The sequence below is a fragment of the Bufo bufo genome, chromosome 3 (assembly GCF_905171765.1).
Source record: "Bufo bufo chromosome 3, aBufBuf1.1, whole genome shotgun sequence".
Classification (NCBI taxonomy): domain Eukaryota; kingdom Metazoa; phylum Chordata; class Amphibia; order Anura; family Bufonidae; genus Bufo; species Bufo bufo.
In genome coordinates, this window is record NC_053391.1 from 222269351 (window position 1) to 222283457 (window position 14107).

The following is a 14107-nucleotide window of genomic DNA, read 5'->3' on the forward strand; positions in this document are numbered from 1 at the left end:
TCCTAAAATTCAGATCTACTGGGGGAAAATATTTAAGGAGCTTGATTGCCGCTCCCATGAGAAATACTCTAGGGATATTTCATCAGCGGTACTACCCCCCCCCCCCCCCCCCCTTTATGACACTAGGGGTCGAGAAAATATCTTTGGGACGAAGGCTCTGCTACTTGCCAGAGTAATTATTGTTAGGTATTGGGGCTCAAGTAGGTCTCCAGATGTAGCAGAGTGGTCCCAGTTAGTCTGCAAGGTAAAGAATTCTAAGAGATTTGCTATTCAAGAAAAAAGACAAGAAATCAAGTGGGAGAAAAACTGGAATTCTTGGCATTAGTGGCAGATCTATATGCGGTTATGATATGTAGTACATACCAGTTGCAGTATGCCTTCTTGTGGAAGGATTTTCTCTCTGTTGAGGGAGTTCCTTGGGTCCCTGAGACGATGTGGTAGGGGGGCCGTGGAAGTGGGTGGTTGCTTCTAAGGTTCCGGTTGTTTATGTGCCGAATGGGTAAATTTTTATAAAGTTTAGAACGAGAGTCTTATGTATGTATGTTCCTTTTATTGATTGTTTACTTTAATATTGTTTATCTCTTTATTTAAAATTGAAAAAAAAAATAGATATATATATACAGTACAGACCAAAAGTTTGGACACACCTTCTCATTCAAAGAGTTTTCTTTATTTTCATGACTATGAAGGCATCAAAACTATGAATTAACACATGTGGAATTATATACATAACAAACAAGTGTGAAACAACTGAAAATATGTCATATTCTAGGTTCTTCAAAGTAGCCACCTTTTGCTTTGATTACTGCTTTGCACACTCTTGGCATTCTCTTGATGTGCTTCAAGAGGTAGTCCCCTGAAATGGTCTTCCAACAGTCTTGAAGGAGTTCCCAGAGATGCTTAGCACTTGTTGGCCCTTTTGCCTTCACTCTGCGGTCCAGCTCACCCCAAACCATCTCGATTGGGTTCAGGTCCGGTGACTGTGGAGGCCAGGTCACCTGGCGCAGCACCCCATCACTCTCCTTCATGGTCAAATAGCCCTTACTTTTAAAGTTTTCCCAATTTTTCGGCTGACTGACTGACCTTCATTTCTTAAAGTAATGATGGCCACTCGTTTTTCTTTACTTAGCTGCTTTGTTCTTGCCATAATACAAATTCTAACAGTTTATTCAGTAGGACTATCAGCTGTGTATCCACCTGACTTCTCCTCAACGCAACCGATGGTCCCAACACCATTTATAAGGCAAGAAATCCCACTTATTAAACCTGACAGGGCACACCTGTGAAGTGAAAACCATTTCAGGGGACTACCTCTTGAAGCTCATCAAGAGAATGCCAAGAGTGTGCAAAGCAGTAATCAAAGCAAAAGGTGGCTACTTTGAAGAACCTAGAATATGACATATTTTCAGTTGTTTCACACTTGTTTGTTATGTATATAATTCCACATGTGTTAATTCATAGTTTTGATGCCTTCAGTGTGAATCTACAATTTTCATAGTCATGAAAATAAAGAAAACTCTTTGAATGAGAAGGTGTGTCCAAACTTTTGGTCTGTACTGTATATATATATATATATATATATAAAAAAAAAGGGAATGGCTGCTGGAGACTGGGGTAGCTCAAATGGAGTGGCCTGCACTTTCTTAAGACCTGAATCCCATTGAAAACCTTTAGGATCAGCTGTGTAGAGGCTCGGTACTCTGTACCCCAGAACCTCAATGACTTGAGGGCCGCCCTTCAAGAAGAGTGGGATGCCGTGCCAGAGCAGACAATAAGTAGTCGACTTGTGAACATCATGAGATGTTGCTGTCAAGCTGTAATTGATGCTCACAAGACAAGTTATTGAGACACTGACATTTTGTGGCGGTATACCCACCACTGGTGGTGGCTTTTGTTTCAATAAATTGTTTGAGATGAGGAAATCACCATTGAATGCTTCTACTTAAATGCCCTACTTTCATGATATAATATCACTGTAGCGTGAACTTTTAACATTTTCTATACATTTCATCGGAAAGCCAAATATCCCTAACTTTTTGTGAGTAGTATACGTACGTGGCATTGCCAAGAGGTTTGTGCAATCTGTATATTACAACTGACATGCTGCTGCAGATATCTCTGATCATGGCCATTTAAGATTAATGACACACTCAATAATAACTCTGACATCAAAGTAGTTACACAGAGGGAGGGGGCACCCTGTCACCCCATCAAAATCATATGTACCACAAAATGGACCAAAAAAAAAAAACTCATCTCACAAAAAACAGACAAAAAAACAGCTCGACAGAAAAAAAATATAAGTTATGGCCCTCAGAATATGGAGACTCAGGGTTGCATCTGTGGTTTGTACAGGAATGCTTATACAACAACCAATCAGAGCTCAGCTTTCATTTCATCAGAGCAGTTTAAAGGGGATTTGTCACCATTATCTTGGACTTCTCATCCTCTGCAGTAATACATAGTAGTATTGTACATGAGGAGTCCAGGTCACTACTTTTTATTTTCCTACTGGACCCCTTTCCCGGCTGTCAGTGTTCAACGCTGCGACAAAATAAATTGTCAGAACCAGGGACGTAGCTATAGGGGGTGCAGAGGTAGCAGTCACTATCAGGCCTAGAAGCCTAAGGGGGCCCAAAGACCCTTGTGCCGCATAAGAAGACCCCAGTATTATAGAAAGTGTATGCAGGTCAAGTTACACCTCTGGCTGGAGGGAAGGGGTTAGGTCAAGAATTTGGCACGAGGGAGGCTGCCGTTTAAATTTTTGCCTCAGGCAGCACGAAGGCAATGTGCTCCCCTGCCCCTGGTCAGGATTGCCTTGCTAACATAGCAGAGAGGACTCCTGTGCACAGCAGTCCTAACAATGTATTTCAGCGCAGCTTCTAAAGCTGACATCAGGGAAATGGGGGGCAGTAAAAACATAAAAAATAGGGATCTGGACTTCGTATCTGCAGTACTACTCATGTATTACTGCCAGATTATATATATATACACACACACACTAGGGGAATATCAAAAAGTCCTGAAAAATTCAATGCGATTGAGCTGAGACTGACAAAGTATAAACTGGTAGTGGTGCTTGGTCAATGATCACATAAGGGTTTGGGTTCTGCAGCAGGGTATATGTTGGGGCAGGGTCACATTAACACTGGGTGGCATCTCCCCTTGATGCGATGCAGGCTGCCAGCCTGGCCTGGTAACGGTCCTACAGATTCTGGATATCCTCCTGGGGTCTGTCATTCCAAGCTTTTCGAAGTGGACCTATAGTTCAGCCAAGATGGCTGTTGGCTGATGTACATGGAGGATCCGTCACCCCATCTAGGTTCAGACATTTTCAATGGGAAAAAGATCTGGCGATCGAGCTGGCCAGGGAGCTACTGGATACCCTGAAGGGCACATTGTGTAGCGCGGACAGTGTGTGGATGGATGTTATGTTGTTGGAACACCATCTCCTGAGTCAAAAAAGTAAGGCTACTTTCACATTAGCGTTTTTTGTTGTCATGAACACCAATGAAAGTCAATGGGGACGGATCCGTTTTCTATTGTGTCAGAGATTGTGTCCGTCCCCATTGGCTTACATTGTGTGCCAGGACGGATCCATCTTGCTCTGCACTACAATGCGGACAGAAAAACGCTGCTTGCAGCATTCTTCTGTCCACGGTGGGAGCGCAACCAAACGGAATGCATTCTGCAGCACTCTGTTTCGTTCAGTTTTGTCCCTATTGACAATGAATGGGGACAAAACTGAAGCGTTTTCTTCCGCTATTGAGATCCGTCATAGGATCTCAATAGCGAAATTGAAAACGCTAATGTTAGGACTGGTTCTACAATGTCCTGGACATACTGAAGGCGGGTCAATATTTCCTCCACAAATACCTGAAGGGAACGGCTATGGTAGCTAATAGCGCCCCACACTATGCATGATGGCAGTAGGCGGCAGTAGAACCTGCTTTCATCACCTAACAGGGCTGCTTGACATCAGAGTCCTCTTGGACACTGAAAGGGACATGACTGTGTGTGGGGCAGTTACTTTCTACTGTGAAAGGGGCATTCTGTGGGTGCACTTAGGGGCATAATTCATTACTGTCTGGGGAGCACTAAAGGGACAGTCCTATAATTACTGGGTGTGGGGCACTGGGAGAGTTTGGGCCTGATATGATTTCACTGACCCAAGTGGGAACACTACTACAGCCGTGCTGTCCTCACAGCTACCCGACCTCCCACGGCCCCGCACTGAGCCGCTGCACTTCCTCTGCCCCACCCACTCCCCTACCTTCATCTTTGTCCCGCCCCGGAAGTGACGTAACGGCGGATGGTGGCCCGTTCAGTAGTGGTGGGCCGAAGCTGAGCTCGAAAGTGACAGGAGGAGGGGACATGGGGCGCGCCGGACCGTGGTGACCGGACAGCGGGTATGACTGGTACAAGGGAGGCTAGAAGCGGACCGCGCCCTGTGATGTCCGGGTGTTGCTGTGACGTCACGTGTGCATGTGTCCGGAGTGTACAGTGCAGAGGGTGCACTTACCTGACTGGCACCTGTTGGTCGCGTGACTGTGTACTATGTGTGGGTACTTGGCATCCTGGTGATGATCAGACACATGGGGCATGTAAACAACCCCCCCTCCCCTCATCGAGTACCGGATAGTACACAGTTCTGCGTCTTTGTCATGTCCATTGTGCTTGCCTTCTTTTAGTGAAAGATCTCTGCTTGTTGTCAGTCAATGGAAACATCTGATGGTGGGATTATACACAGTTTGCAAACTAAATGGCGCTCAGCAGACTTTTAGGTATGTGGTGCAGGTCAGAAGCCGCCCTGCATTTCACAATCTGTCTGTGCTGTACTTGTGTATCAGTAATCCTGCCCCACTAGAGTTTAGAAGATTGGAGAACTTTTCACAGGGGTTTTCTGGGGAGCAGTCATTTTGTCTGTTATTCCACCTGGAAGTCTATAAGGTAAGTTATTCCCCCTGTCAGAGTCGCCATGGCTGGGAATGGTTCTGGGCAGGGGCGGATTGGGAACTGGAAAAAAAAAACTAAAAGTGGCCCCATGTTGTAGGTGGGTTCAAACTGACAGAAGATGGGCCAAAACAAGTAGGCGGGGATAACTGGAGTAGGCGGGGCCTGCAATACTGTAGTGCAGTGCAAAATACCGCCCCAGCGGAACCAAATACCACAGGACAGCACAAAAAACTGCCACCCTCATCACAGTATTCAACCGTATCATCGTCAGGAGGACAGTAAGTTCAGGAGGCACCTGCGGCCGTTGAGCATCAGATCATTTGGTACCTCAAGAGGGCTTGAGCGGCCCCTGGGCATCGGTCAGGGTCTATGGCCAAAAGAAATCCCAGCAGTCGTGTCTTGTATAATCGTGATGTTTTTTACATCAAATCAAAAATGTCCTATAGTCAGGACGCGTTTCGGCATACATGCCTTTATCAACAGGTAAAGGTATACTCAAATAAGCAGGTATATAGAGAGATAATACCACCCATCGTGACGTCACCCACCCAGAAAGGGGGTTTCAAAATATGTTTCAAAATATCTCCATTATATGGCCAATCCGCCCCTGGTTCTAGTCCATTATGTGTACAGTGCACTCAAAGTCTTCACACCCTTTCACTTTCTGACATTTTGTGTCCTAAAACACCTTTGGCAGTGATTACAGCCTCCAGTCTTTTTGGGTAAGATGCCACAAGCTTTGCACACCTGGATTTGGGGGGCATTCTTCTCTGCAGATGCTCTCCAGCTTTGTCGGGATGGATTGGGGCCATCAGTGGAAAGCCATTTTTATGTCCTTCCAGAGATGTTCAAGATGGGTACAAGTCAGGGCTCTGGCTGGACAGTCCCAGTGTTGTCTACTGGTCATTGTCTTGTTGGAAGGTCCCAGTCTGAGGGCCAGAGCTTCATTAAGAAGATCTCTGTACTTTGCTCCATTCCCTGACCAGTCTCGCTGTCCCAGCCACTGAAAAAGACTCTCACATCATGATGCGGCGACCACTATGCTTCACTGTAGGGATGGTGTACAGCCGTGGCCAAAAGTTTTGAGAATGACACAAATATTAGTTTTCACAAAGTTTGCTGTTAAACTGCTTTTAGATCTTTGTTTCAGTTGTTTCTGTGATGTAGTGAAATATAATTACACGCACTTCATACGTTTCAAAGGCTTTTATCGACAATTACATGACATTTATGCAAAGAGTCAGTATTTGCAGTGTTGGCCCTTCTTTTTCAGGACCTCTGCAATTCAACTGGGCATGCTCTCAATCAACTTCTGGGCCAATTCCTGACTGATAGCAACCCATTCTTTCATAATCACTTCTTGGAGTTTGTCAGAATTAGTGGGTTTTTGTTTGTCCACCCGCCTCTTGAGGATTGACCACAAGTTCTCAATGAGATTAAGATCTGTTTCTAGGCCATGGACCCAAAATGTCAACGTTTTGGTCCCTGAGCCACTTAGTTATCACTTTTGCCTTATGGCACGGTGCTCCATCGTGCTGGAAAATGCATTGTTCTTCACCAAACTGTTGTTGGATTGTTGAAAGAAGTTGCTGTTGGAAGGTGTTTTGGTACCAATCTTTATTCATGGCTGTGTTTTTGGGCAAAATTGTGAGTGAGCCCACTCCCTTGGATGAGAAGCAACCCCACACATGAATGGTCTCAGGATGCTTTACTGTTGGCATGACACAGGACTGATGGTAGCCCTCACCTTTTCTTCTCCGGACAAGCCTTTTTCCAGATGCCCCAAACAATCGGAAAGAGGCTTCATCGGAGAATATGACTTTGCCCCAGTCCTCAGCAGTCCATTCACCATACTTTCTGCAGAAGATCAATCTGTCCCTGATGTTTTTTTTTGGAGAGAAGTGGCTTCTTTGCTGCCCTTCTTGACACCAGGCAATCTTCCAAAAGTCTTCGCCTTTTGGAAGATGGCATCACCCTTTCAAGCATCACCCTCCTTTTAACATGTCAAGTCTGCCATTTTAACCCAATCAGCCTGACATAATGATCTCCAGCCTTGTGCTCGTCAACATTCTCACCTGAGTTAACAAGACGATTACTGAAATGATCTCAGCAGGTCCTTTAATGACAGCAATGAAATGCAGTGGAAAGGTTTTTTTGGGATTAAGTTAATTTTCATGGCAAAGAAGGACTATGCAATTCATCTGATCACTCTTCATAACATTCTGGAGTATATGCAAATTGCTATTATAAAAACTTAAAGGGTTTCTGTCACCCTGCAAAACTCATTTTTTTTTTTTTGGATAGTTAGATTGCTCATAGTGCGATATAGGAGAATATAATGCTCTTACTTACTTTCATGCGGCCGATTCTTTATAAAACGAACTTTTATAATATGTTAATGAGGGCTCTACCAGCAAGTAGGGCGTCTACTTGCTGGTAGCTGCTGCAGAAATCCGCCCCCTCGCCGTGTTGATTGACAGGGCCAGCCGTGATCTCCTCCTCCGGCCGGCCCTGTCAGTAATTCAAAAATCGCGCGCCTCGCGTCATTCGGCGCAGGCGCTCTGAGATGAGGAGGCTCGTATCCTCAGCACTCCCTCAGTGCGCCTGCGCCGATGACATCACCGAAAGAGAAGACGTCATCGGCGCAGGCGCACTGAGGGAGTGCTGAGGATACGAGCCTCCTCATCTCAGAGCGCCTGCGCCGAATGACGCGAGGCGCGCGATTTTTGAATTAACTATCCCAAAAAAAAAAAATGAGTTTTGCAGGGTGACAGAAACCCTTTAAGCAGCAACTTTTCCAATTTCCAATATTTATGTAATTCTCAAAACTTTTGGCCACGACTGTAGGTTAGTACCTGGTTTCTGCAAGATATGACGCTTAGTATTGAGGCCAAAAATGTCAATCTTGTTTCTCGCAGTCAGCGGGGCCTTTAGGCGCTTCTTTCCAAACTCCAGGTGGGCTTTTATGTGTCTTTTAGACTGGTGTGCTGCAGTGATGGGTGATCTACTGGAAGTTTCTCCCATCTGCACACAGGATCTTTGGAGTGGTGACCATTGGGCCTCTGACTACTTAGTTTGGTGGGGTGGCCAGCTGTAGGAAGTGTCCTAGTTGTTTAAAACGTCTTCCATCTACAAATAATCGAGGTCACTTTGCTCTTGGGAACTTTCAGTGCAGCAGAAATGTTTTTGTACCCTCCTCCAGATCCGTGCCTCCACACAACTGTCTCTGAGCTCTACGGGCAGTTCTTTCCTCCTCATGGCTTGGTTTTTACTTTTTAATAAATTTGCAAACATTTGTAAAACAAGAAAAAAATGAAAGGGTCGGAAAATTTTCCAAATTCACTGTAAATATAGGGTGAAACCTAACTTTTCATCCCTGTTTACATAGTTAAGCCTCATTCATACACGTCCGTGCTCAAATCCGTGAGCAGGTGGTCAGTGATGCATCCGTGAAGCTGTCCGTAAAGGATCCGTGTTGGGTCCGTGTGTCCGTTTTTTTCTGTCCGTGTTGCATCCGTGTTTAACTGACATTGAACAGCTGAAAAATGATTTTCAAAGAATCTCTTGTTAATGATCCGTGAAACATGGATGCAGCACATATGGCATCCGTGGTTTTCACAGACCCGTAGACTATAATTGGCGTGATAGATCCATGAACACGGACAAAATAGCGCATGCATCTGTGCTAAAAACACTGATCCACGGAACGTGCTAAAACACTGATGTGTGAATAAACACATTAAAATGAATGGGGACGTGTGCTGTCCGTGGAGAACACGTACAGCACACGTCCGTGAAACACTGACGTGAAAGAGGCTTTACATCCTTCCAAAAGCCATAACTTTTTTTTACTATTCCAGTTACAAAGCTGTATGAGAGCTTGCTTTTTGCAGTATAACAGGAATTTTTTAATTGCACCATTTAATTTACTACATGTGGAAAAATCTTTGTGGGGTGAAGTTGAAAAATATACGCATTTCCGGATTTTTTTTAATTTTGCGGGGGATGGGGTTATGCATTCACTCTGCGTTATATATGACATGACAACCTTATTTTGAGGGTCAGTAAAAATATGGTGATGTAGAATTTTGATATGTTTTACTAGCTTTTAAAAAATGAAAAGTTTTTTTAATTTTTTTTGCATCGTCATATTCTGATACCCATGACATTTGTTTTTAGAAATATTTGTGTACAGAGCTGCATGAGGGCTTGTTTTTTGCGTGCTAAAAACTCGTTTTTAATGGTAGTATTTTGGGGTTTGTTTAGCGTTTTAATAACTTTTTATTACAGTTTTTTTAATGGGGTGAGGCTACCTTTTTTGATTTTTTTTTCCCATTATGGCATTCACTGGGCAGTGGAAATATTTTAATATTTTAATAGTTTGGACATTATTGAACTCTTTTTTTTGTTTTTATATATAAAATTGTGAAAGGGGGTGTTCGAAAGTGCTTTTTCTTTTTTTTTATAATTTTTTTCTTTTTCTTTTTTTAGTCACCCTGGGGAACTTGAACATGCCATTGTTTGACCACTTATAGCATATAACCTTTGTGTCTATATGGCCCATGGGGTTGCCGTAAATATTTTTTTTTTAATGCTGTTAGGAACTGCTTAGGCAAGATGGCCGCCCCATAATCATGTTCAGGAAATTGAATAAATCTGCAATCAGAATTAGATAAAAAGGATGTGTGTTACTATCTGGTTTTAACTGGCAGACAACATTTTGGTGATACATCTCATATATATATATATATATATATATATATATACAGTACAGACCAAAAGTTTGGACACACCTCATTCAAAGAGTTTTCTTTATTTTCATGACTATGAAGGCATCAAAACTATGAATTAACACATGTGGAATTATATACATAACAAAGAAGTGTGAAACAACTGAAAATATGTCATATTCTAGGTTCTTCAAAGTAGCCACCTTTTGCTTTGATTACTGCTTTGCACACTCTTGGCATTCTCTTGATAAGGGTTCAAGAGGTAGTCCCCTGAAATGGTTTTCACTTCACAGGTGTGCCCTGTCAGGTTTAATAAGTGGGATTTCTTGCCTTATAAATAGGGTTGGGACCATCAGTGGCGTTGAGGAGAATTCAGGTGGATACACAGCTGATAGTCCTACTGAATAGACTGTTAGAATTTGTATTATGGCAAGAAAAAAGCAGCTAAGTAAAGAAAAACGAGTGGCCATCATTACTTTAAGAAATGAAGGTCAGTCAGTCAGCTAAAAAATTGGGAAAACTTTGAAAGTAAGGGCTATTTGACCATGAAGGAGAGTGATGGGATGCTGCGCCAGATGACCTGGCCTCCACAGTCACCGGACCTGAACCCAATCGAGATGGTTTGGGGTGAGCTGGACCGCAGAGTGAAGGCAAAAGGGCCAACAAGTGCTAAGCATCTCTGGGAACTCCTTCAAGACCGTTGGAAGACCATTTCAGGGGACTACCTCTTGAAGCTCATCAAGAGAATGCCAAGAGTGTGCAAAGCAGTAATCAAAGCAAAAGGTGGCTACTTTGAAGAACCTAGAATATGACATATTTTCAGTTGTTTCACTCTTGCTTACGCCCCAGGTGCATTATCTTGCACTTATCCACATTAAATTTTAGTTGCCAGATTTTTGACCATTTTCCTAAATCCTTTTCCATTTGGTGTATCCCTCCAGGAACATCAACCCTGTTACAAATCTTTGTGTCATCAGAAAAAAGACACACCTTACCATCGAGGCCTTCTGCAATATATATTAAACAATATGGGTCCCAGAATAGATCCCTGAGGTACCCCACTGGTAACAAGACCATGGTCTGAATATACTCCATTGACTACAACCCTCTGTTGTCTGTCCCTCAGCCACTGCCTAATCCATTCAACAATATGGGAGTCTACGTCCAGCCTTATTCTACATAATTAAAAAACTAATCTTTATTTCATGATGGAATAACCTTTGGATGGTAATATATTTTCCTCAAAAAGCATTTTATATAAAAAAAAATCCGATTTAAATAAAAAAAATCAGATTTTTTTGATTTTTAAAAAAAAATCATATCCACCCTGGTTTCTGTCTGTCTGTTCTTTATGCGCGACCAAACGACTGGACCCATCTTCACCAAATTTGGCACATAGGTACATCAGGACACTGTGGAGGTCACTATTAAGGGGGCAGGGGCCACTATTAAAGGGGCGACTGCTGTGGAGGTCTCTGTTAAGTCAGCAGGGTACTGTGAGGTCACTGTTAAGGGAACGGGGTACTGTGGCAGTCACTGTTAAAGGGACGGGTGCTGTGGAGGTCTCTGTTAAGGGGGCAGGGAACAGTGGAGGTCACAGATAAGGGGATGGTCAGTTTTAAGGGGCAGCGTGCTGTATAGGTCACTGTTAAAGGGACGGGCCCCTGAGGAGGTCAATGTCAAGGGAGTAAGATACTGTGAAACTCGCTGTTAAAGGGGCGGGCTACTGTGAGGGTCAAAGTTAAAGGGATGGGCTGCTGTGGAGGTCCCATTTCAAGGAGGCGGGGCACTGTGGGGGGGTCAGTGTTAAGGGGTGAGGGGCTGCGGAATTCACTGTTAAAGGGGCGGGGTGCTGTAGAGGTCACTGTTTATGGGGGATACTGTCGATATCTTTTAACGACACACACAAACATTAAATGAAATAGATGAAATATACCCGTGTGAAGCCGGGTCCTCCTGCTAGTATATATATATATATATAAAGGACTTATATATGTGTGTATGTGTGTATATATGTATGTACGGTATGTTCCGCGATCACTCAAAAACGCAACCATCGATTTCAACAAAACTTGGTATACACACCCCTTGCTACCTGGAAAGAAATCTTGTGGGGGTCATATGCCCCTACAGAGCATGGAGTTTGTATGCTCCAACTATTTTTGCTACACACATTGCTCTGTAACTCAAAAACTCATCGATCAATTTCTACTAAACTTGGTACACAAATCACTTACTATCTGGGAAAGAAAAATGTGGAGGTAACATGCCGGTACACAATGAGTTTCTGTCTGTCTGTTCTTTATGCGCGACCAAACTACTGGACCGATCTTCCAGGTAGGTTTTAGACCGGGTCTCAGCTCTCTAGGACGTACCGTTCCTGAGATATTCCCCCAAAATTACCTGCATTAGCCAATACAATGCATTCTGTTCTGTTTAGTTGCGTTCCCAGACCTCTCCGGGACATGTAGTTTGCTTTCCGTCCTGGGATGCGGAGCAAGACGGATCCGGCATTAACCCCAATGCAAGTCAATAGGGACGGATCCATTTTATCTGCCACAATAGAAAACGGATCCGTCCTCCATTGACTTTCAATGGAGTTCATGACGGTTCTGTCTTGGCTATGTTAAAGATAATACAACCGGATCCGTTCATAACAGATGAAGATGGTTGTATCATCAGTAATGGAAGCGTTTTTTGCTGAACCCTACCAGATTCAGCAAAAACGCTAGTGTGAAAGTAGCCTTAGCCAGTAGAAGCCTGCAACTCTCATTAATATCCCAACTGCCATACACACGGTCACATGTCCCTTATCAGCCAATAGAAGCTCGCAGGCCCTTAGGCTGAGTTCACATCACCGTTCAGCCTTTCCGTTCTCCTGCCGTTTAGGAGCAGGAGAACGGAAAGGACGGATTCGGCAAATAACTGAGCCGAACGGAGCCTACGGACCCCATAGACTATAATGGGGTCCGTTAGGTTTCCGCTCAGAAGATGATTTTGGAGCGGAGACAAAAGTTGTGCATGCAGGACTTTTGGGGTCCGTAGGGACTAGGGATCGACCGATATTGATTTTTTAGGGCCGATACCGATAATTTGTGAACTTTCAGGCCGATAGCCGATAATTTATACCGATATTCTGGGAATTTTAATTTTTGAAAAAAAAAAATTTCCTACACAAATCTGCTGAAAATTAATATTTTTATTGTTAACGTGTATTTTTTTTTTTAAAATCTTTCTTTTTCATTTATACTTAATATTTTTTAATTTTTTTAAATTTATTTTTTACTAACTCTTAGCCCCCTTAGGGACTAGAACCCTTGTCCTATTCACCCTGATAGATCTCTATCAGGGTGAATAGGACTTCACACTGTCCCTGCTGCTTTGTGCTCTGTGCACACAGCAGCATGGAGCTTAACATGGCAGCCAGGGCTTCAGTAGCGTCCTGGCTGCCATGGTAACCGATCGAAGCCCCAGGATTACACTGCTGGGGCTCCGATCGGAGGAGGAGGGGAGAGGGGATCCTGTGGCCACTGCCACCAATGATTAATACTGGGGGGGAGGCTTGGGTGGGGGGGCGCCACCAACGTTTTTAATACTGGGATGGGGGTGGGGGGCGCACTGCGCCACCAATGATTAATACTGGGGGGCTTGGGGGGGCGCACTGCGCCACCAATGAAGATAAGTCTCTCATTTATTCATATACAGGAGGCGGGAGCTGGCTGCAGAATCATATAGCTGGCTCCCGACCTCTATGAGCGGTAGCTGCGATCCGTGGCACCTAAGGGGTTAACTACCGCAGATCGCAGCTACCGCTCATAGAGGTCATGAGCCGGCTATGTGATTCTGCAGCCAGCTCCCGCCTCCTGTATATGAATTAATGAAAGACTTTTTTGCGGAACCATTGAAATGAATGGTTCCGTATATGGACCGTATACGGAACGCAAACAACGGCCCGCAGAATGGAAAAAAAACCCGTCACTGTTATGGTGGATACTGTCGATATCTTTTAACGACACACACAAACATTAGATGAAATATACCCGTGCGAAGCCGGGTCCTTCTGCTAGTTTCTTATAAGGACGCAGCCTAGTCTGGTACTCAGCTCGACGAATTTTTTTATTTGTATTTTATTTCTATATTTTGAATAGCCATAACTTTTTTAGTTTTTCTGTCAACATAGCTATATGGGCGATTGTTTTTTGGTGGGGAATTGTATAACTGTTTTACTATTTTGAAAAAATATATATTTATTTTACTCACTTATATAGCACCAACATATACCGCAGCGGTTTACAGACATTATCATCAATCGCTGTCCCCAATGGAGCTCATCATTTAAGTTCCCTATCAGTGTGTCTTTGGAACGTGGGAGTCCCACATGGGTAGAACATTAAACTCCATGCAGATGTTCTCCTTGGTCG

General features: G+C 43.8%; 1 protein-coding gene across 1 annotated transcript in view; it reads left to right on the forward strand.

Moving 5' to 3' along the window:
* The first annotated feature begins 4297 nt into the window (after positions 1–4297).
* ELK4 (ETS transcription factor ELK4) overlaps positions 4298–14107 on the forward strand; it is a 39768-nt gene continuing 29958 nt past the window's right edge. The window contains exon 1 of the mRNA XM_040423971.1: positions 4298–4409. The gene's annotated coding sequence lies outside the window, so the exon portion shown is untranslated. The remainder of the gene's footprint in view (positions 4410–14107) is intronic.